This window comes from Neopsephotus bourkii, unplaced genomic scaffold, assembly GCF_033783945.1.
Source record: "Neopsephotus bourkii isolate Nb327-2 ecotype Australia unplaced genomic scaffold, CSIRO-AGI_Nbou_v1 NB_53, whole genome shotgun sequence".
NCBI classification, from domain to species: Eukaryota; Metazoa; Chordata; class Aves; order Psittaciformes; family Psittacidae; genus Neopsephotus; species Neopsephotus bourkii.
The window spans coordinates 3,565,391-3,589,322 of record NW_026900570.1 but is presented as its reverse complement, the minus strand read 5'-3'; positions in this window follow the sequence as shown (position 1 = coordinate 3,589,322).

Below are 23,932 nucleotides of genomic sequence, written 5' to 3'. Positions count from 1 at the left end.
TGGCATAGCACAACATATCTCGAAGTGAGTCTCTGTTTGCTACTGAAACTGAGAGGATGTAAAGGTTCTGCATGAAAACAAAGCAGTTTCACAAAGATGTCTTTAACAGTTCCTTTTTCTGATCATTATTTTTCAAGAATGCAAGTTGACAAATGCATTGCAACTATCAGGAACATGTAAGTTGAAGTACAGATTGTGCTGGAGGAAGACTGAAACCTAGTAGTATATGAAAATCCATTCTGCTTTTGTAATTCTTTCTTCTGCTAAAATGAAGGAGTCTGAAGAAGACACTACCAACCTCTACTTCTCTAGGACTACAGAAAGTCTGGTCCTCATTGGCCATGGTCAAGAGCACTGTCCTTTGGAAGCATCATGAAAATAGAAAGGAAAAGGTTTCTTTGCCTGTCTGCTGCTTACCAATACTGCAGACTTATTTTTCTCCAAGTACCTGTATTGTTACACTTTCAAAATGAAATCAGCATCTAATCCATCCATGAGTAATTTAACTTGTAGGAAATAAAGAACAAAAAGAGTGCTTTTAGATAAATCCTAATTAATTGCACATGCAAATGTCTTGGATGGATGTGGTCATGCAATTCAATTAGATGACTAATTATGTTGGAATTATAATACCATATTTAAATAGATAAACACACATAAAAGTGCCTGCCCAGGAGTTTACATGCTGGAGACTGGGATAGAATCATTTTTTGGCTCTTTAGTGCCACCTGTTGAAAACTGAAAACGAATGCAAACGAAACTGTGCGCCAGTTAGACATCCATTTAGAAGGGCAATGTCCATTTGCTTGGCAAGTGTGAAAGAGTCATAATCTTCATAAACTTAACAGCTGGGATGGAAGTATTTGAAACAAAGTTGTCACCCTACAAGGGAAAGCATAACATACCATCGAGGATGCTGGGAATCGGGAGCTCTTGGGATATTTGATACGTTAAAATGAACTGATTTCCCTTTTTGCCAGTAAGTTGTCACAGGGAATATATCTAAATAGGCATCCTGATTACAGAAGCTTCTTCTTTCATGTGCAAATCCATAGCAGTACTTCCCTGCTAGTTAAGAACTAGATTATCACTGCCTTACTCATGCAGAGTTTTGCTGGAACCAGACGGACCACTTGTAGAGTACCGTGCTATGCAACATGAGGAAGGGAAAGTACCTGCTGTGTGTGTGGAAAACAAGCAAGGCTGATTTCAATAGAAGTAGCTCTGCTAGTATGTTGTGCCCAGCTGTGACAACATGGAGGCCAAGTTGCTGACCTCATCTTTGAGGCTAAAAGAGCAGACCAATGCAAAGAGAGTCCTAGAAGTTCAGTATTTCTTGCCTGCTTTACTATTTTACTATACAAAGAGTATCTGTTTTGGACTACACTTCCCTGTTAGTTTTAATTTTTGATCAAGTTCAATCAAAAATGCAGAACATGGCCAGATCTCAGGCCTAGGCTATGTATGTTCTTCATCATGATAAAAATGTCTTATGGTTTGCAAAGAAAAAATAATGTAAAAATTCTTATTAAAAAAATCAAATCTATTTCTTGTGCAAAACCACTCATTTCATCCCATTACTTACAATGTGAAAAGACACTGCTAATTAAAAGAGAACAATAAGCATGATAGCAGTAGGTAAAGGCAAATCACGTGGCTACTTCACAGGCATCCCTTTGTAAAACATGGTAGAATGGCTTGGTCAAACAGAGCTTCAGGTGAAAAAGGGGCATCCTGGTATAGCAGGATAAACCATGATGGGGATTGCAGAGAGTGCAAAGAAGCTGGAACAATGTAAGCATGTTCTGTGCTCCTCAATCTCTCTCCAGCTCTGGAGGAATCTCAATCAAAGAAAGGCAGTGAGGGTTTAAGGCCAGTAAGTTTTCTTTTCATTGTGGGCTTCAAGCAGTTTTATGGTGATAAAACCCATGATCTCAGTCTCTTTGCCTCTAGCTCGGCTGTACCTTAAAACAAGGGTTCATGCACATCGTTATTGAGATGTTGAAGGAACAAAACCCACTACCACAGCTGGGCACAGAAAAATTATCTCACCTATTTCAGATCATATGTTAAGTTTTTCAAAATTTGGTCTCATTATCAATAGAAACAATCTTCCCCAGATATTAGAAGCCATCAAAGAGAAGATGGCAGGTCCGAGCCCCACAGCTGTGCACTTAATCTAGCTGTGGTAGGGCCTTAATTCTTTCCCTTAGGACATCCACAGGGTAAGCTGACATTGCTGGGCATCTGAGGGACAAGACTTAAATTCTGCAAATATCAGGCTAAAACAGAACCTTCTCTATGCATCATCTTCAATTCACTGCATTTCTTTTAACCAGCCTTTCCCACAAATTTAATCAAAACATATTATTAAATCCAACTATTACAGTTGTCTACAGCATTTCTGACCTCTCTGGTTGACTTTCACTAGCATTGACAGATTAGGTTGCCCAGATATTTGTCCAGGTGTCACATTCACAAAAATGCCAAAATAAGGGGTGTGTTCATCTATTTGGCTGGGCTTTCTAACATTTCTATGTAAGTATTTGAAAGGATAATAAGATACAGAAATCATTCCACCCAAATGAAAGTAAACCTTTGTCTGAAACATCAAATTTGAGATCATGAGCAACCTTAAGCACAATATTTTTGGCACAAAATACTTCCTGTTTCAATTTTAATCCTTTTTAAGCATTATGCTTTTCCAGTTAAACACCTGGTTTAGCCTTACAGAAGCTGATTCTATAGAATTATATTCAATACCCATTATTCTTCCAAGTGGGAAAAAAATTCAGAAAGAATAGCAGAATAGCTATTATGACAGTGGCACTTTATTATGGAGTATCTTTTGGAAGAAAAAAAGTAAGTTGGTGGCTTTGACAGATAATTACGGACTCCTATTACACAGCAGAATATCTTAAAAATTTTAAAATAAAAAAATGTCTTTCACATTTCAAATAAATGCCAGCTACTTTTTCCTCAGTTAATTGACTTATTAATTCAATGAAGCCGAGATCTTTTAAATGTAAAATATGCATTCTTTGGGTTTCTTGCAATCTTTATGCTAAAAATATTCTAAATATTGCTTTTATGCATTATTTGGCTCTTGAGGAGAATTGTTTGGAAATGATTCAAAACATTTAATCCTGTTTGCCTTTGTAACAAGAAATGAGAAAAGATTTCACAGTAAAACACACAATTGTACTAGTATTTTCTCTACTAATATAGTTTGAAAATATGATTTTTGGACTAAGCACAAATATGCAGCACACAAAAGGTGCTTTTTGATTATTTGTAGGGCATTTACATTGTGACATCCACCTTTACTCATAATTAATTTAGAAAATCTTCGTTGCTGGACCGATCGAAGCACACGAGGGTGAGTAGCTTGAGCCACTTAGAAAAGGCCCAATTTGCAGAAATTGAAGGATCCCCTCTTTCAATCCACGACTACTTTTTAAAGTATGCTACTTTTAAGGAGTTTCAAGTTGGATACCCTAAATCAATACTCCATTTTGAAACTTGAGGTCTTAGGCTCAGCTCCAAATAGTGAAAGACCAGACACCAACTGACTATATTGTGCTGTCTCAATTTCTGGGCTCCCATAGAAGAAAACCTCAAGCTGTTTTTGCAGCCTCACAAAAAGTAGACATTTATTTTTGCTAAAATGAATCCGTTTACATGCTGTGTCCTACCTATGTACTTCCTGCAAGTTTATCTTGAAGAAAAGCTAAATAACCTGTTTCAGATCTTCACCCCTATCTGAAGGGAGCTATCAGCTTTCACTGTATTGAAGATGATTTTACCAGTACATCCAATATACAGAGGGTTGTTTCAAACTAGACAAGATGAAATCTCCTCAGTATTTGCATTTGCATTCATATTCACATTCACCTGGGGGTTTGTTAGCTGGTGTAATGTTGGGAACAGAAAAATTATAACAGTAATGGGGTAAAACAAAGTAACATGCCAAAACCCCAGGGTCTCTACCTGACTGAGATAACTTGTTCCATCAAAAAACTAAATGGAAAAACTATTCTCTTTCTCTCTTTTCTCCAAACACAGCAGTTATTAAAAGAATCCACTCTGAACTTGTCTATTCTGTGGTATCCCGTTAGGAGTGGCTGTCACCTCTAGGAAATAGCAGGAGTATCTCCTGCAAGGATTTGCGGGAGAGAGAAAGAATTGGAGGGTAGATGGCGAACAGCATTTCTAGTACCCATTCCTTGTTATTCACTGATCACCTTTCAATTTTTCTATTCCTGAAGGACAGGAATTGCTATACTGGGAGTAGCAACTTGAAAGATCACTTTGGATGTCATCTAAAGAGGTTTTTTTACTGCATGCTGAGGATGCTGTGATCCTCACCTGCTATTCAATACGGCAACAGTCCTGCTACATGACAGCAACTTATTCTACTTCACAACACAGGGATTTCACTGATTTCATTTAAGAAAAAATAAAAGCTACTATTAAATTACATCTACATATACTAAGCACTAAAGGTACCAGACATGTTAATGGAATGAAAAGCCTGGGAAAAAAAATAAGCTAATAAATAACTGAAGCTCAGAGTAAGCAGGTGAATTTATTCATATTTCGTTTTGCAGGTAGTAGGTTTACCCAGTGCTAACTTGGACCACATCTACAAATGATGGTGATAAAAACACACTCCTATGTTTCAGTTGATATACATCAGAGAACTCCACTACCAAACCAAAAACCACACTCAAACATGTTCCTGGGAGAAAAGTAGGCTAAAGATACTGTCTCTCTGCTTCCAGACAGGGCCTGTTCATTGTGGCTGGTGAAGATGATTATCTCAGATCCAAATCCAGTAGGAATAACCTAACCAGCTGCCTGGAAGACTATGACTGCTCTTAAAAATATAGTAGCTGTTGCCTATTCACAGCTGTTATTTTCAAAGACACTGTTAATTTGGGGAAGATAATTGTTTGAATATTTTTCTACTGGAAGAAGTAACTTTATTGGAACCATGAAATGTAAAGGCCAAGGAATAGGTTTACGTCAGAGTTATAACTATAATCAAAGTTGGACAATGGTATGCAGAATGTTCACCTGCAACTGTGCTCTCAGAATTACCCTGTTTTGAATTTAGACAATAATAGCACTATGTCAAATAAAGACTGTTGGTCTCTTATTGATCACTGTCATCCACTTTCTTATTACAAACTTTTCTTCTTGATTAGCTCTTCTCTCAAATTTCCTTGTATTTTGTACAAATCCTTTTTGTTGTACATGGTAGAAACTGACTGATGCCTTTTTGCTCTGCCTCCAGTCCTGTGACAAGCTGCCAGGACAGTCCACTGATACATAAGACCCTGTTCAGAATCATCTTAAAGTACATGATGTATGTCTCTATCTTCTGAAGTAGACAATCCACTGATCTGTGTGAACAACAGGGACAGCAATGAAATACTAGGATTTCAACAGCAACTTGCTTTGAGTATTTGCTCTAGATCATGTTACTGACCCTACATTCACCAAAATAAGCAACTGTTTGTGTTAATACATATGTTTTTTGATTCAAATACAAAGGAGCTTCCCTTTTAAACAAGATGGACTGGATTCTTGATGACAGCCCAGGTGAGTAGCACCGCAGAGATGATGACCTGGCATGGGCAGCAGCAACAGTGCAAACCTGATCCTGTGTTCTTAGGACTTTTACAGCATCAGGGGTCTTATGGCTGTTAACAGCGTTAGGTGCAACCATGACTCTGTGGTTATCTTCACTGTGAACCAAAAACAATTTAGAATAATCTCTCCACACCTGCCATTCTCTGCTTACACATGTTAATTACTCCATGCATTTGCAGTGTGACTGACTGAGACCTTACTTCTACTCAGTGTGAAGGTTTGTTCCAGATTCATCTATGACATATTTTTCATACTCAGGATATTTCCTGGGGGCCCAAATCAGAGTAGGACCTTTTCCAAATACACTACAAATGCATAGCTATAAAGAGTCTTTGTAAAAGTACCCAGAAAGAAAAATCAGACAGGGAAGAGGTGAGCACAGATCCCCAGAGTTGTGCCTTTACCACTTAGCCTTGATCATGATTTTTCCACAGATGTTTACGTGGCTGTGTACAACTTGCTTGATGAAGACCTTGGATTTCTTTGGTCATAACTCAGTTTGGAAGTGGCCACAATCAAACATTCCCTCTCAAATTAATTAGATCCTCAAAACATAGTGAAAGGCCTTGAAATGATATCACCATTGCCAAGGTAAACCATCTTCCCAAAAGCCAACCATTCATTTCATACAGTCAGAATCATTAGACCATTATCACATACCATACGTGTAAAATCCCTCTTTATAAATGGTAATTTATCACTATTCCTGCTGGACCTTAAGCTATGCTCATCAATAGAACATTAAAACTTCATGGAAACAAAACAGCAGCTTACCCCCCCCCCCCCCCCCCCCACCTCCAAGTAGTAGACAATTTGCCCCAAAATCATGAGCATATTTGCCTCACGAGAGTTAAGGGCATGACTTGTGGCAGCATTTTCATAGAAAGTTAATCCTGCAAACTTGACTTGTCAATCTGAGATGTTTTATCTGCAGCGGTGCAGAGTGTGTGGAGGGGAGAGCACAGCTGAAACTTGAACTCTGACAAACACAGACAAGAAAGCATTTGCAGCCACTGTCTGTTTGGCGCAAAGTTTTGGTTCATTAGCCTTGAAATGTTTCATTAACAGAGTGCGTTTGGTATGCTATAAACAAACCGTGAGTGCCCTTGCATGCAACAGCACCCTGTAAAAAATGAGCGTGGTTTATATCCTTTTGTAAAATATTTTGAAAGGGAATGACAAAGTTAAGCAATGGTCATATTTGTGTGATCTAAACAAAAGAGTAACATTGTGGTAACAAGCACCTAAAAATACATCTGCTCATTTCTAGTTCTCCCAGTGCTACGGTTTTGTTTGAGGCTCAGAAATACAGTTCTCTCTACGTTTTGTATTCTTTTTCCAAATGTTTTAAAAATAGGGAAAATACATCAATACATACTGGTGCATTTAAGTGTTCTTAAAATTATTTAAGGCCAAAACTTCTTTCTACATCTGATCTAAACTAGTTCATGCCCATCCCCGGTCTTGTATGTAAAGGTCAAATATTGCAATTTTTATTCTGGCAGAGCTTTTAGTGAAGGCATACATTTTTTGTGGTACAAAAACACAAGCTCCAGCAAACCAAACTGAAGACAGATGGAAATTTGCCAGAAGGAAAGACTTCATAAGGAGAGATTTTTTCTTGATCAAATAAGCATAAAGAAATAATAATAAAAAAAAGACATAAACAAACAAACAAACAAACAAACAAAACCTGATCTGAATCATAGACCAGATTTTAAACTCAATCTTCTCTGAGATTAGAGAAAATTTTGGTCCTCATTCCAGGCTTTATATTTACTCACATATTTTGACAACAAATTGTCCTGGTTCAGGGCAATGAAGAAGCCAAAAATGTTCTAATACAATGAAGCCCAGTGTTCTCCTTGAAGTACTTGAACCCATGAAAAAAAGCATTTTTTTCTGACTGTCTTTAGTTGTGGACAGCAATTAACTTAATAAAAAGTTAGCATACAAACAAGATCTCGTATAAGAGACTTCATAATACTTTGAAAATGTGTCCCTCTGTTTTGTGAATCTCTCTTTTAAAATTGTTTGAGTGAAACGACAGATCCTAAACAGATAATCCTGTGTATTAACCTTAAGAGGGGTCAGAACAGAAGGCATAAATACAAGCAGCACCTAAATTACCTTGGATGACTTAGCTAGGCCTAAATGCTTTGCAGAACTTAACTTTTTACCTCCTTATTCTATGCAAAAGTTTGAAATAACATCAGCATTACTAGGTCAGCTAACACAAGAAAGGTCTAATATAGGTTGAGAGAAGTTGCTGAATTGACACGTATTTTGCACAGACACAAGACTCCCTGCCCAGGTTTCACGTTGTGCCTTCTTAGTACATTCCAAAATCTCCACTGGTGTGCCCATTTCAGTGAGACAAACAGCAGCAACTGCCTTTCAGGGTCTGTGACTATTTATCAGTGTATCTGTGACTTGGATGAACCTTTTCCTACCTGGGAAAGCCCACAGCGCTGGGGGGCACAGCAAGTACCATGTAAAATGGGGAATAATCTTCTAAGTCTTCAATTCAGTTGAATTTCCAATGAGGTCTGCAATAGGGTTGGGTACAGAGCTGGGTCCTTTGCTCTGGACATTTTTTCAGGATTTAAATTGTACTTTACCTAATCAAGCTGTTTTGTAAGGGGTAAATTCTGTTTCAGATAACTTCAGAAGAAGAAACAGAAAAGAGATTGGGGAGGGGGAGTGATGGAGGGAATTTGGCTTTAAGTCTTTGCTATATAAGTGCCCATATAACACTTTATTTGCATATCTAGCATTTAAAGGGTTACGCATGTAATTATTTAACGTAACTCCAAATAAGCTGTTTGATTTTCTTTCATCATGAGCCAAACATTAGGCTTCGAAAGGAATTCCTTTAAACTTCAATAATATAAAGGCACATGGCAATGTGAAAGTTACAACCCTAGCTTAAATGAATCAGACATAAAAGTATTTATGACTGATATTCTCTGAATATACCAACTTCAGACACTTTAATGTCTAGTTCTGCTGTACAGGGCTAGGTACAGGAATATCAGGCATTGCACATCTGCAGAACTCTTACTTTCAAGCAAAGCAGAGTCCAGTGCCTAAAATTCTTTCTGTTTTAAGAAAAAAAACCAACATAACAAGCCACACCAGGCCGTCAGCACCTGAAGCAAGTAAAAGCAATTCCTTTATGAACTTCCCACCAGTTATTTGTTTTGTGAGGCTCATGGAGAAAAAAGGATAAAAAAAACTAGTGAAAAAACACTCTGTCCCAGTGAAAAGCATTACACATGAAAGAGAGAAAGAAATGAACTGAATGTTGTTTTTTCTTGATGAAATAGCAGATTGGATCTTAGGCTTTTTACAAACTCTAGCACAGGTGATCATCATTTGTTCTGTCAAAAGCATTTTCAATGACATGACCAGAACAATGCAGCTGTGATTACAAGGATCAGCATGGATTGAAAGATACTCAGGGCATTTACCAAAGGGATATTTATAGCAGTGCAGGAGACATTCTGTTTTTTAAACAGACTTGCAAATTCTAGGAACAGAATATTTGAAACCAGGGTTACTCCATTTGGTTTTGCATTTGCCATGATAACCTGCAGAGCCACGTCCTCTCACAAATGAAGGCTGAACACACCAGTTGAAATGTTATTGTCGTGAAGTCAAATCCAAATGCTGTAGAGGAAAATTGAGATAGTATTCACTGTGAACTTTGATGTGAAGCATCACAGTTTTTGGAGTACAGCCATACCTTTGATCTTTCAGAAATTGTGAGGAATCAACCACCTTGAATCCCAGTCATTCAGCAGGTGATTTATGATGTTATACTATGACTGAAAGGACTTTTCCAAAAGTCATGTAAAGAGCAAAAAAAAAAAAAAACCAATAACAACAACAAAAAAAAACCCAAACAAAGATGTAACAAAAATTTAAGCAGTTCTGGTAGCATGCGATGTAAAGTTCATAGCAGACTCTTAATTTTCTGGAAGAAATTCTGAGACACCCAAGCTTCAAAATTAGCCTGCCTGACTTCTAACAGCACTGGAGTACATAAATGCAGCCATTTGGGTGCTTTGACTAATAGACTATGCCTTGTCTATGCAGATAGGCACTGGGCTAGGATCATGTAAGGTAAAGAGTAGGCAGAGCCTGATGGAAGGAGCATCTCCTGATGGTAGGCTCGCTCCCTAAAGCCTTCCTTCAGCAGGAAGGAGTGGACAACAGCTGCAAGGCAAAGGCTGCCAACTATAATTCTCTTAATTAACGGATAATTATCAAGCAAGGAGGTTAATAAGAGCAGGGACTGTGTTTACTGTAAAGGGTTGCCGTGTGCATACCCATCCCTCCTTCCCTGGTGGCTCAGGAAACTGTCACTGGCAGCACTGCTGCAAACCCTGGTGGCACAGCCACTGTCAGGCATGTGGGGAGGTCCCTCCAGGACAGACCCTCTGGTATCTGCCAGAGACACTTCCCTGAGCAGCTTGTATGAGAACAGAGAAAAGTGTTTGGGGTTTGGCATCTCCCACCAGCAGAGCCTGGCACCACATGTCCCCCACACTGCTGTTGAGATGGCTCCACAGATGGGCTGCTCTCATGAACCCTCAGCCAGTGTGGCTTTCAAATGAAGTTCACTTACAGCTTGTCTGGCCTTTCCAAATGGCTGCATTTTGTTTATGTTAAAGAAAATGTTCCTGAGGCACATTCTACTGTTTTCCCTGAGGTGGCCATAGTATGGGTGCTCACAATACCAGAAAATACCAAGCAAGGTAGATTTTATGTGCTGTCTCACACTTAAGACTAGAATTCTTTTACCTCAGTCAGTGATTCTTCCTATACCAAAAGTGAGCAGCAGCTTTAGATTTGAGATATCTTGTTTTAATGATGCTCAGTGAAATTAATTTCAAGATCAATGTGAGCAAGAACAGAGCTGCTTAAATAACTGTGTTACAGTTGTGTGGCCAAACTAGAAAGAGAAAAACAAAGACCATGACATTAATCAAGAAGAGAGGAAGGACTCTTTCATTATACTTTTCTTTAGCGATTATTTTAAGTTCTTCTCTCAGAGCATAAGCAGTACCCATAATGAATTTTTTTCAGTGTAGAACTGAATCAGGCATTGAACTATTTTTTTCAGACAGAATATAATCCCTGAATTCTGTTTAACCAAGATCCATCAATATTTTCAGACAAACTGTATTTTGTGGATACAGAATATTCAGAGTCACCTACCTCTAGTTAAAACATAAGCTTTTTGCAAACATACGTGTTGTGGGTTATATTGTTTTTTGTAGTTTTAACTTATTTTAATTTGAACTCCAGGTTGTGAATTTCCTCATGATGAGTATTTGTTCCTTGTAATTTCAGACTTGTTATGTTTCTTGTGGCTGTGGATCTATCTTCCCAGAGAATTTTGCTGGGTTAAGTCTCAAGTTTTTCGAAGAGTCTTTTTGAATAAAATTACTACCTGTATCCTACAGCAAGTAGCTTTTGATGTCATCGCTTTTTTTCCTTTTTATTTTTGGAGATTTGTAGGATAGAGATAAAATTTAGTAATAAAATTTCTCAGTGCTTTGAGATTCTCCTGCCATAAAGCTCCCTGCTAAAATACATGGTAGGCATGTCTTAAGAGAAATCATATCCAAGAACATGACTCGATCAGCATCCCAGTGAGATACAGGTTATTTTTTAGCTAGGGAGTTAATGGATGATGATACTATATTTGGCCAGCAAAAATAATGACACACTTTCCCTGGTCTACAAGAACTACTCCCACATTGATTTTAACTTAATATCTCCCTCATTAGGAACCTGCACAGAAGTTTGGCAGAAATACCCAAGACACTTATTGGATCATTCTCTGGTAATAATAGATATTGCTTTTTTTCTGAGAATGTACAGGCTAGGGTAATCATGAAAAGGATAGCCTTGAAACAAAAGCTTTTTACAAAATACAGATTTTTATCAACTCCATCACTGTTGAGGTTAAATATTTTATGGAGCTAAATAAAACTCGGACTTCTCCACTTTCGCATTGTGGGATGCAGTAAAAGCTTAAGAGCCTGATTCACCCCACTGCCGAATGACATCCATTACGCGTCAAATGCCCTTCACTTCACAGTGGACTCTGACTCTGATATGATCAGACTCTCAAAGCCCAGGTAACTTGATATACAATTTCAAAATGGAAAAGTCCACCCCAATAACTGGGAGTGGCTCTTCTGGGGACCTGCTGTGGTTGAAGAACTGGATCCACATGCTCACTGGCCAAAATGCCATAAAGCACTCATGGTTTTCCTCAAATTGAACCAAGCACTTAAATATCTTTCTACTTAACAAAGCATCTGCATTAATTCCATTGAACTGTATAGGATGTAAGTACTGGCTTAAGTGCTAAACTCAGGCCTTGGATATGTCAAGCCAAATAACCTCTGGCACTTGAGTACTGTAAGCTTTTCTGATGGGATAATGAAGGTATCATCAGGCTCATTCCATGCCTGGGAGACCAGGAGGACAGTCAGTTGATTGCTCTTGTAGCTAAGAAAGTGACAAAAACTATTTAATGGTGACACAATTGAGACTAATAACCTGACTAATAACTCATTGCCTGATTGTTTTCCTTTTAAGCACACTCGTGAAAATTAAAGCTCTGGGTCTGAGGTATGAAACCATTATCTATACAACAGCTCACAGAAAGGGTTATCTAATAACATGAGAAATCTATTAGGCCTGGTGGAAGCAAGAACTAAAGGAAATAAATCATGCAATAATGTTAAATCAGATCTCTAATTAAGGCATCACACAGGAGGCCAGAAGAGAAATACATCCCTAGGACCACTACATGGTATTTCTTGTCCTCTCATGTAAGAAGCATTCAGTCATATCCTCCTGTCTAAATCCCATCAATCCCACGGTAATTTCTGAACAAAAACTGGCGTGCCTGGCAAGGAGACGACTAACAATCACCAGTATAAGCTATTTCTTCTAAACTCCTCAAAGTCAAGGATCCTTACATCTTTTTCTCTGCCACTGATGCTGGAAATCCCTGCACCAAAAGCCTGTGGGGTCAGAGTAGCTTCAAGCTCCCTGCAACTCCTTCATAACTGGCCAACCCCGCCTGGGATGGAGACAAGCCCACTGCTGGTGTCTGTTTCTACACACTCTTTGGTTATGTTTGCAGGTCCCTTCTCTGAGCAGTAGCCTGAGCTGAGACCAAAAAAACCTGCAGTGAGCAAGAGCAGATCCAGGAGGAACATAAGCATATTTCACTTCCTCTCAGTTCAAAGACAATGGAGGGAAAAAGCACATGGCAGTAGGACCCCAGAGCAAAGTATTTTATTTTTCCACTGCTCTCATGCAAGACTCGGGCAAAGACACTTCATTCTCTGTTTCAGCTTTGAGAGTTTTGCCAGTGTTAGTCCATCTGAGAGGGAAAGACTTTTGTGTTGTTTAGCACCCTCATTTAAACACTGGGTGCAGCACTATCCCCTCAGTACCCAAGGCCACCACCACTCCTTCCTACCCCACACCATAGGCTGCATCCCATATCCACAGGCAGATGCGGAGGACACTGTGTACTTGGGAATTGCCCTAGGTGGAAAGACTTCACACCCATAGATGTGCTCAAAACTAGACTTGACTCAGTAGAAATGCAACATAAAAATCATTAAAAGCATCTAAATAAAAGTAAATAAACCACAGAGGGGCATAAATAATAGTGCTGAAAACATCACCAGACTTTCAATTTTAGCTCAAGAAAACTGTTGAGAAAACAGTTTATCAGGAAGCCACGATTTCCTTTGCTTTATCTTCACCACTTTTGCATGCGCAACTGTTTTGTTACATTCGCTTTGGTCCAAGTCCCGTTATAATTTCTTTTCACAGTAATCAGCATTTCGCACTGACAGGAGGCCAGTCTGCAGCACTGTGGTTTTCCATTTAGAGGTCAGCTCAGAGGTCTGTGCATTCGTAGAGCTGTTTTCAGATGGATTCTTCCACAGGGTGAAAGGAGAAGCAAGGACCCTGCAGGTCCACTGCAGATAGGAAGGACCATTCCCCCTCCTCGCTCTCATGTGGAAAGCAGAGTTTGTAAAGGTTGTCTTAAGCTGTATCTGTATGACTAAAGAATTGCAATTGATGCTAAATAAAACAGGTCTGAGGCTAATGACATGACTTGGTCAAATCCATAACACAAAGCGCTTTGTCCTGGGTTTCTTCTGGACCATATTATGCTGCCAGTGGGGTCTCTAAAACATTATAATCACCCTTTGTGTGTTCTTCTGTAGTTCCATGTGTTTGAAATGGTGAGAGTTGTGTTGCTGCCCATCCAGGTGGTGTTTTCATAGCATGAAAACTTTGGTAATAATGGTTTGCATCAGGTAATGGCATGTGAATATGTATTTAAGGGTTCAAATCCATTTGGGATAGCACTGAAATACTAGGTAAGGTGGAGTGAGACAGAAAGTTTTCTATCTTACTTGTACTGTCTCTTGGGAATGGCCAGGGGCACATGCCATCCTGGTGGGGACTCGGACATGTCTAACGGGGTGCCAACATGCAATGAAACAGCATGGATAGTGGGGAACCACTAGTCTAATTTGAGCCTGAGCCCCAGCTCTGCTTCATTTGCAAACATAGACGTATCTGGAGAGGTAAGATTGTTGTCAAATGCAAGCTAAGGCCGTTTTTCACCCAGAAAAGAGATCACCCAGCACCCCAAATGACATGTTCAGATGGATACTGACTCCTCAGAAAGAGTTTGCACCCCTATTTCCAGTGAAACAGTTGTGTGGGAAAGAACAGAAAAAAAGGTGGCTGTTGGAAGAAGAAGTTCATTTTATCTGATGAGAAAATTACATACATAGAACTTTACACTGTTTCTTTGCAGCGAGGCAAATTTAGCAAAATCCTCACACAGTATATCTGAAAACTGATAAAAACCCCAAACCTTTAACCCTTTAACTGAAACCTTTTCCATTTACACAGGAATGAAACAGAATAAACTCCACATTTCCACACTCACATATTATCGTAGACATAAAAATATTCCTGTGGGATCACACAGTCAGAAATCACCTACTCAAGGGGATATGAATGATGACTTCAATAGAAGATGGACATAAATTTTAATTAGTTGGTTATTTGATCTTGTGTTGTTAGTGATGGAGGATCTCAGAAGGGAATTAAGTATGCTTAAGACTGAAATTGCTTAGAACCAAAACACACAGCAAGGTAGGTTGGATGCCATTAAATTAAAAGAAAATTTGAACCAATTAGAGATAAAATAAAATAAAAAGGGCAATTACAATTAACCAATCAAAAAATGCAACTGAGATCAAACCAGCTATGGGGATAACTAAATTTATCCTTTACTTAATCAGACCTGCTAAGTATTTTCAAGCAAATTAAAGAAAAAGCTTTAACATTCCTGGGAACTTTTTCTTCTGGAAGATACAATTTAGGAATAGAGAAAACAGGTCCTTTCTTTTGTTGGTGGTTGTTTCATTTTTTGTTTCTTTAATGTGGTTTTCATTGCATTTCTTCTTTTATTTAGATATCCTAAGCAAAGCATCTTTTGCATCATTTATATACTTTCTTGTTCTCTCTAGTATGCAAGTCTTTCCACCTACTAGCCACTACCTTATATCAGGAATACCTCTAAAGTTGTCACAGCTTCAAAAAAAAAGCAAGCAAATTATTTATTCTTTTATAGTTTTGCAATCAATAAAATTGTTCATGTGCAGCTTAACATGAGGCTGGGCACATAGGACTGCAGCCTACTTTGGAAAGTGAAGCAGGATCGTGAGAAATGTGTGTGCTTCAGCCAGCAATCGCCCATGCTGGGAAACTCCTGGCTCGGCACGTGGCACAGTTTTGACTTGTGCCAGGTGTCTCATTTTTCCTTGACAAGGTCTGGGCACGGTTCAGGGGTTGGTTTAGATCGGGTACCACTGCCAATAAGCAGCAGTGGATGCAGCTACTCTTCTAGGGGACAGAGAAAATTAAGCTGCATGGGCTTGAGCCATGCCAGGGTATGCCAGCTGGCCTCCAGGCCAAAGAAAACTCCCATTTATCTGCTACTGTATATCCAGCTTCTATACACAAGTATTCAGACTGCGTTAGCAGCGTGCAATGAAATCAGTCAGTCCTGCCTATCACTGGCATCGATTTTCCTGTTATTCTTAATTTTCAGCATTAGAAAGTTGCTACCATGATCGCATATGACCTTCTTATCCTGCAGAATGCTTGTCTGAAGCTGTCTGCATGATCTAAATCACATTCTTATTTCATTTCCCCCTTCAAATCCTCCTGTAAATATAATTTCAAGTACAGCAACTAAAAGGACCAGTCCTCTTTTCTAATAAATAGCAACAGATCCAGATGCAAAAATATGAACGTCATAAAAAGATTCCTGTTAACTCTGAGTACCTAACACCTTTTCCTTTCATCAAAACTTCAACAGTATAGTATCAATTTATGTCCTGATCCTACATGTCTACAAGCTTAAATACATGATAGTTCATACTTGAATTATTTTTTCCTCGGTTTTCATTACTAGAATTCACTAATAATCTCAGTGCTCCACTGCCTGAGGAAGGAAGGAAGACCTGACCTCTCTTCACTAGGGGAAAAGCAAACCATCATTTAATTGCATGTTGTATTACATATGTTGTTGTTTTCTTTATGTTCAAAGTAAAACAAGTTTCTGATATTTACAGAACAGAAGTTCTCTGGGCACTTGGTTTAAAACAAAGTGAAGAAGTTACGATGTTTTTGGCCCTATGTGTATTTTTGCACATACAAAAATGTATGTACATTAGTAATAATGTGTACATTAGTGATAATAATATGAAGGAAATGCAGTAAAGGAGCAGGAAAATCAAATGCCTTATCATGCTTTATGTTTCAAAATAGTTGTAAACTCACAATTATAATTTGGTAAGCACAATGTGTATTCCTGGCAAAATAAAAGATCACCTCTTAACACATACAAAAAAAATCCGAATATACGGACAGAATAATATGAAAGTGAATAATGAATCAATAGATAATCCTGAATTTACATAAGGGTTTTTAAAACAGCAAACTGTGCTAGATGAACTACAGAGAAATTTTTAGTCAAACTATTTCATTCATGAATGATTGGATTTTTAAAGATCCTAAAGTTGCTTATAAATTAAAAACTTACAGAACCTCCTATGGGTACTTATACATTTTTTGAAAGCAAGTGGGAAAATAGTTTCTTTGTATGTAATACAGATGTGAGAATTTGAGAGATTTTTGGCCAAAGAACTGTTAACAACTTTAATCAAAGTTGCTGTGACAGCCCTAAATTTAAAAAATAAGTGCAAGCAAATGCATGTACACAGCTGTATTTAAGCCTAATGTTGAGGAATCAAGCTCTGAGGATTCGTGCAGAGTAGTTAGGACACAGGTCATTAAGGTCTTATCTAAAATATAATCTCCCTACAAATTGATGGAAGCCCATTGCTCTGGTCAGCCAGAACAGGACAAAGCATTGAAGAACGTGCTTCAGGAGTAATCCTCTACTGGCAGGGGAAGAGATTAAATGGCCCAGTAGCTTTTTCCATCTTTAGTTGTTATGATTGCACTGTAATCCGACTAGTGCCACTTGCCTGAAGAGGGGAAGACCTTAACCTTGGGGGTAGGGAAGGACACAATATTTCATTGTGTACAATATTTCAGATGCAATTCTTCCCGGAGAGCTTCGCTCAGATTAGTGTTGTTGGGAAAGGTTTATCATTTGCATTCCCATTTCTGCAGTCAACCCAAGTAATATGATTGTGGCATTAAACTTATCCTACAAAAGGTATTTGTTTAAGACATTTCTTTTCCATTATTACTCACACAATGAATGTATGCACTAAGTTTCTAGAAGTCTGCACCAAAAACAACTTTTAAGCCCAGAATCACATTTCCTTCTCCATCGGCCTTAATTCCTCTATTGAAACTTTTTGCTGACTAGTTGAAAGGGGCCGTTCACTCACTTTGCAAAACCCAATATGCGATTTATTCCCACATTTCAAAGGAAGAATGGGAAGCTTTTAAATCTCTACAAAGGAACCGAGAAATACTGATCAAGCCCATCTGACAAGGGGACAGATGTAGGGTGATGAGTGAATTCTGTAAGACGCTTTAAAATTTGGATCAGTGAAGACAAGTGTCTTCCAGGAGTAGCAATTTGATTCTCCCTGGCACAGCTTATTTGGCTGAGTAGAAATGCAGCAGTTCCTCTTTCAGTCTTCAAGAAGCATAAACTCCATCTCAACAAGGTGGACATGTTGTGGTCATCAAGTGAACTGCAAAACGAGGTCAGCTGCATTGTGACTTATTAGAGCCTCTAAATTCAAAAAGCCTGAACAGCAAATGTATTTGAAACCCTTTCTTACCCAGGAATACTCCTCTTGCTGTTCCCAGTTCTGGAACTGTATATCAACTTTATCTACGTGTTACTCTTCCTGACTCAAACTTTCTTGAGTTCTCTCCACTGTTGTACTATGCACTATATTTTTAACAATAATTTCTCAGACATACCCCTCTCAGCTTTTCACCACACCATGTGGTACTTCTAGCCACACAGCAACAGCATCTATCATGCTTTTAGCTCCCTGCAGAGCAGTATTTTGGTTCTGTTATAACTGAAGGATCTGACTTGGCACTGTTTTGACAATGAATTTCACACAAAATTTCCTATGAGATTCATCCCATTAAAAGTGGGCAGGTTGCCATGACCTGCTGGGTCCCTGATCTATATCAAAGCTGGTACCTCCCTGAGCATTTCTTGTCCTTTTCTGACTTCATTAAAGGTCTTATAGGAGTAGGAATATGCCCACAAAAGACAGAATAAAGATTTTGGACCCCATAGGAAAAATGTGAGACTCGGCTCTGCTTACATCTTAAGTCCACTTCATCATTGCAGTTGCACTACGAAAATAGCCGTTCTTATGGAGGCAAAATGGGTGTAAAGAGTCAATTTAGGAGTCAGCAGTACTCTACCATAAGAATAGTCAGGTTTTTATTCAGTTGCAAACCACTGGGGGATTTAAGGACACAAACAGCAAGATACAAATAAGTTTGGTAGTTATTTGTACCCAGCAGAGATGCTCCCTGTGAGAGGAAATAAAAATCTAGCTTCTGGCTGAGGACAGTTACCCTGTTTTCAGCAAACAGAACTTACAGAGGTTTTCCCTGAGTGATAAAAATGTCTGTTCCAACATTTCCACTACACAAAAAAAAAAAAAAGCTGGCAGGATATGTTGCCTTGACTTTTAAAGAAATACAGGTAATCATTGCAACAAGATTTCTGAAGAGGGTTTCTGTATATACTTTAGAACTGAGGACTTCTGTGGTCATTTTCATGAATACATTTTACTGTATTTGGCTTTTCAACAAACGAGTCAACAATTTTAAAATGTCACAGCTCTCCAATGGAAGCTGTGCAAATAACGCATCCTCACCAGCTTCCCTTTGCACAAAAACATACCTCACAATAAACAACTGCCCCTGCTATCTTAAAAATAAAGTCTCTCCTTTGCCCCACATCTTTATTATTATTTCAGATATTATACTTCATTTGTGGTGAGGACTTGCAGTATTTGCACAGTAGTGTAAACTATACTTCCTCCAGTGACTGGTATCTGTGCCTGAGAAAGTAATGTAGTGAGTGATGGAGCTGATCTAACAACATGGGAAAAGTCCTGCCATGTCAGGCCTGCCTTGCATGAAGCTGCGTCACCCTCCAGGGAGCCCAGTGTGTTTTGATATACAACTGTAATGCAAAAGGTGCAGAGTCCTGAGGAATCTTTTCATTTTGTCCTATTTGACCAAAGCAACTTGAAACAAAATAGGTACCATAAAACTTGAAACAGGAGAAATTTAGGGAGTTATTTCTGTAAATGGAAAATACTTCTAGAAAAGCAACTATAAACATGAAAGGAAGAGGTAGCTCTTTTAGTTTGTTTTGTTTGTTTACCTTCTTCCAAGTGTGCTAAAGGGGGAGGGGAAAAGATAGGCAGACAGAAAGATGCAGACGGAGATACAGAATGTACCCATTAAGTATCTGCAAGGAATGCTTTATCAGCTTGCTCGTCAGTTGCCGAGTTGTGCATTTGAGGGCATTAGATTCCCAAGAGCGGGGATCTATAGAGGATTCCTACCTTTGGAAAAGAACAAAAACACAGAATAAAAGCCTTAATCTTATAACCCCCAATCTAGCCAACTAAATCCCCAATTAGCAATTCAAACAGATTAATATAGTCCTTCCCTCCATTAAGCATACCCGACATCATGTGGTTGTGTATTTTAAAGTTACATTTTTCTCGTGTACAGCTCTCTTTCTCACCAAAATTGACAATTCCTTTCAGACCATACTACTTTCCCATCAACTGGGAATGGACTCTTTTTCTTTTTTCCTTTGTTTTTAATCTTTTTTTCTTTTTTTCTCTTTTCCTTTTTTTTTTTCCTTTTAAGTGCAGTCAGTCTTGTTGATGCACTCTGGCAGAATTTCTTAAATTAATGCTCTCCTTTATTGTATATGTCTCCAAATGTCTGTTCACTTTGCCATTTCTATACTGTGGGCTGTTTGTAGGGTTCCCACTGATAGAATGCAAAGAGTGGAAATAGCACACTTCTCCTGCTTGATGGAGCACTCATTCTTATTGCAACTGCTGAAGCCTCTGTGAGCAAGGCAAGTTAGACCTTTCTCAGATTTCAAACAGTAAAACAGCCAGTGGCAAACGCCTTCAGACATACCAAGACCATGTTTCTAGGAAGTATGAATTGCCTGCAAGTTCTAGCGACCACTAGAGGTGGCCAGCAGTCTGTTGACTGACCCTATAACTACTTCTGCCATTTTTGCAACCCTATTGGGCAAGGTGTAGCAGAGGACCACGTATGTCCCTGGTCCTCTCCCATCACCCACTTCATTGTATGTAAAATAATAAGGAAAATGTTTTGACACTTCTCTGCCCTCCGCCACCACCAGTTTCATCCCTCTCATATAATTTTCCTTTTTAAGTAAAGGTAAGTAAAAGCTGGCCATTTTTTTCTCATATTTTCTTAAGCAGACAATTTTAAAATCTCTTCCTTTTCCTACAGCTGCAGTAGATTCTGAACAGAGAGGCTTTGGGAAGAAAGTCAGTCTGGAAACAGAGTATGTCTGTGGCCCCCCGTAACCACCAGCTCTATCAGGCAGTTGCTTTTGGGAGCACTGAGGTTCTTGCCCATGCTATACTAGCTTTCCTTGCACACAGGCGCAATAATCCTCAGCGAGTGTGAAGATGCACAGAATTTTTTATCCTGTTCCATGTATCTCTGCTCTGCTTCAGACAGGTGACTCAAAGGAAGACTGCTTGGTAAAAGTAAACCTGAAAGGTTTAGAACTTACAAAATACAGTTGGTGCTAATGTTTCTTTTGCATCTGGTCCTGCATTCCAGTGGAAAAAAGTCAGTGCAATATGGCTTTGTAGATAAATGAGCTCATATTTTCTCAGTTGTTATCTTTGTGTCTTTGGAAATTAATAGTGATACTTGAAAGAAAGTTTAGTAAAAGGAACGGAGGCATGAGTATGTAAAGATTATTATAATGATCAGTGTTCTACATATATACTTCCATTCTGCATATGCCCAGTCACCAGCAGCATTTCATGAATACCTTGCTATGCTATCTACCATTTTAGACATACAGGTGTGCTTACACCGTATATAGGCAACAACAGCACCCAGTCTGACTTGTGGAGCATAACAGGAATAACAAATACAGGGTTGCTTTACTTGGCTACCAGGTGAAGGAAAGCTTCCCTAAACATTTTTGATCAAAGGCCCTTTCCATCAAACAAACATTTTGTCTGTATTTTTAAAAGTTTAACTTGACTTTTCTGTATTTTAAGTTTGCTTTAGTTTGGGTTGAGTATTTTTGGTTAGTTGGTTTGTTTTGTTGTTTTGTTGTGGTTTTTTGGTTTGTTTTTTTTCTGTTCCGTTTTTGTTTTTCTTTTCACATGGTGTTTAAAAATCTATCAGTCAAAAAGAAAACAGTTCTGCTTTAGAAAAATAATAAATATTCTTTGAAAAAATATCAATTTTAACAGTTCTTGTCTTAAGCTTTAAACGATTCAAAAAATAATCTCATTCTGGCTGACCTTGCTTTGAAGTTTTGCTATCACATATCAGAATCCCTCATATTTTATATCTTGGTTTGTGTTTCAGAGGCACTGGTACCTTCTAAAAGCTTACTCTATTGTAATCAGAATTTTGCTCAAAAATATCCATTTTCTCTTTCTATAAAGGTCTTTGGCCCTTAAAATTCAAATATTAAGGTGGGAACATGATCAGAATGTAACTTGAGCACTTTGAAATTATGCAGCAACTGAAATTACCTGAATGGATGCTTGCTATATTTAAATCTTAGCATTCATTGGTAGCTTCACAGATTCTCATCATTTTACATTGACCATAATGAAGTTTCAAATGCAAGCCTTACTAAAAATGGGTTGTATTGCTATAACAGTAACAGATGGAGATGCATAAAGATAGGGTGTTCAGGGAGAGTCTCTGCCCTTCTTGCTGTCCAGAAGACCAACTGGTGCATGAAACAGATGGAAGAGGACAACACAGAATAAGCAGGAGTAAGGACTTCATGTCTGATAAAATCCCTGTCTCCATAGCTCCTGGCCAGTCTGGTTCACCCACACTCCCTCCCTTCTGAAGGATGGATCAGCCCTCCACAAACATGCACACACAGGGCAAACACACAAGTTCGCAGTCTCATCTGTACAGGAAGTGTGGGACACACTGAGAGCAACGTTGGGTAGAAGGTATCACCCAGGGTAGATGGGCCCATGCTGGCCCTGAGGGCATGGGCTGGGGGAGAGGGGAACTGAGTGGGGATTTCCAGCAATGAGCTGCAGAATACAGACGAGAAGGAGGAAACTGGCTGAGCCAAGCTCTGTGGCATGACTCCCAGAAAAGGAGTCAGTATCACAGGGATCTGGAGGCATTAGAGGTGGTTTTCAACAGCTGGCTTTAGCAGCTGGAGCTACCTACTTTGCTGACTATGAGACTGCACAGTAGCAACAATAGGAGAAAATTGTCTCCTGTCTATCCCAGACCCATGTGGGTTGGCCAGGGGGTAATTGCAGACAGTCAAGAGTAACTGGGCAGACAGGCTGATTTTTAAATGGAAGCTAAACACTTGCACAGAAGTCAAGCTCACAGGCTAAACTGGCTGTGGGCAGAGAGCTACAAGCTCTACTGATACAGCCTGTGAGTCATGGGCAACATTTTCACCAATAGCAGAACATTACTTTTTTAATGACTCCATTAATAGGCTCTCTGCAAGATCAGGCACACACTTCTTGCTCAGCCTATTTGCTCTTTGCACGAGTATTCTTCTTACGCCCAGTGAGCTTTTAATTTGCAGTCAAGTTAAAACCTGATCTGGTTCCTTCCACTGTCAAAAAATAGCAATGTCCTCCGAATTCCTTGTTGCACAGAAGAGCCAAACCTCACCCATATGCTGGCAGGTTGTTCATTTTTGACAGCTAGTGGCTTGCAGCAAGCATGCTTTTCTACTTTGAGGAGCCAGGTTAGCCCTGATCCTGCGAACACCTAATACTAGACAAAGTCCATACTCAACAGGCATAATTCATTGCAGGAAATACTACACCTATTAGTGCTTTGCAAACCTTCTTTGCCCAGATACTGATAAGTAGTCTCAGGTATTCTTATTTAAGAATGCCTTTGAGGCTGTTTCACTCTCCTTTAGGTGTAATGCCGTATACGGATTTGCTTACCAAGGTTTAAGTTCTTTCTTCCTGAGATGTTTGTATTCTTCCAATGCCATTTTTATAGTACAATCCACCATAACCTTCTTTATGAACACATTTTAATAAGACTAAATAAAGACTTCAGCTGCAGATACCAGAAGTAACAAATGGTAACAGTCAGCAATAATACACTTTGCAATTTAATGAGAAAGTATTTTAATGAATTAATGCATTAAGGGGAAAAGATTGCTCTTAATCCTATCATAAGATCTCTAACTATATCTTTAAAGCCCACAGATTAATGTTTCAAGAGGCTCACATGCACAAAAGGGGGAAAAGCTACCAACATCTATCAAAAGATGAAACACAATGAAGCTAATAAAAGAGCAAAATAACAATTAAATGATACAGGTTTTCATTCTCAGAAAAACAAGGAGCAGGGTCAGCAGAACTGCTATCTTGGACTTCTAAAGAGCAGACTTTGGCCTCTTTAGGAG